This window comes from Frankliniella occidentalis, unplaced genomic scaffold (genome assembly GCF_000697945.3).
Source record: "Frankliniella occidentalis isolate FOCC.00 unplaced genomic scaffold, Focc_3.1 Scaffold373, whole genome shotgun sequence".
NCBI classification, from domain to species: domain Eukaryota; kingdom Metazoa; phylum Arthropoda; class Insecta; order Thysanoptera; family Thripidae; genus Frankliniella; species Frankliniella occidentalis.
Window position 1 is genome coordinate 94857 of NW_026267496.1, and position 1245 is coordinate 96101.

The window sequence follows — 1245 nt, forward strand, 5'->3', positions numbered from 1 at the left end:
TGCTCATCGAGATGTGTGTGTGTGTGTGAGGGAGGGGGGTGGGGCGGGGCGGGGCACTCATTTGGCCGAGCCACGCCATCCGATCTACTGTATAGCATGCTGGTGGTGGCCGGGAAGGGGAAATATATTGCCAATTTTCATGTCGTGTGCCGTGCTGCGGAGGCTGGCTGGAGCCCACCGCTGGAGAGTGCTATGGAGGCCCGAGCGCGCGCGTGTGCGTTGCTCATCGACGGGAGTTATTTCACCTGGTGCGTATTCCGTGGCCTATTTCGGGCCGTTTTGGTGGGGGTGGCGCGGTATCCTGGGCGATTAGTCCCGCCTCTCTTCCTCCCCCCTTTGCCTCCCCTCAGCTCTTCATAATCTCCCTCTCTCTCCTTCCTCTGGGCTCCTACATCGCCTCCCTCGCCGTGGCGAGCCCTCTATCGCGCGCTCCGCACTGTGTACGGCGCGGTGCTTGGAGAAGCAGCCCGCGTCCACGTCCAGTTTATGAACCTGCAGGACGCCACGCCACCATAGGGCCGGGAGACAGGAGAGCATTATTTCTGGCAGGGTAGGTCGATCCTGCTGATCTGGCGTCAACTACTCTGGGCCTCCTGGGCGAGAGTTGGGCGGGGCGGGGTGCGGGGCGGTGGGGTGCGGGATAGAGTCGGGCCCCACCGGCGAGGGGAGGGGGGAGCAGCTCGGAGGTGAAGCTGCAAACTTCCCTTGCGCGACATCCGCCCCAGGAGAGGAGGGAGGGGAGGCCAGCAAACGTGGCGGATGTTCGGCGTGGCGGGGCGGGGCGGGGCGTGGCGGGGCGTGGCGGAGTGCGGAATGTGTCACACCTCAGCCCCTCCAGGAGGACGCCGCCGCAGCCGTGTTTGCGAAGTATGTCTCGTGTGTGCGTCGACCCGGCTCTGAATAGCGGGGCGAGGGGAGGAGGGAGAGAGAGAGAGGGAGAGAGAGAGAGGGAGAGAGAGAGGGGGGGGCTCTCTGCGGCGTTCTTTAACTGCGCTGTTTCGGCCCTTTTGTCATCGCTGGCCGGCCGCAGCGCCCCCCCCCCCTCCTTCCTTTACTTACTGTGCCCTGCTCCCCTACGCCGAAACCTCCCCCATACGCCCCCCCTCCCCTCTCACCCAGCGTCCTCCCCTCCTCTCCTGATCCAGCCGGATCGAGATGCCTTTGTCAACGGCATTTATGGCGAGCGTTTAGGCCGCATTGTGGCTCCTCCGGCTCGGCTTGGCGCGGCTTCGCTCGGCTTGGGCT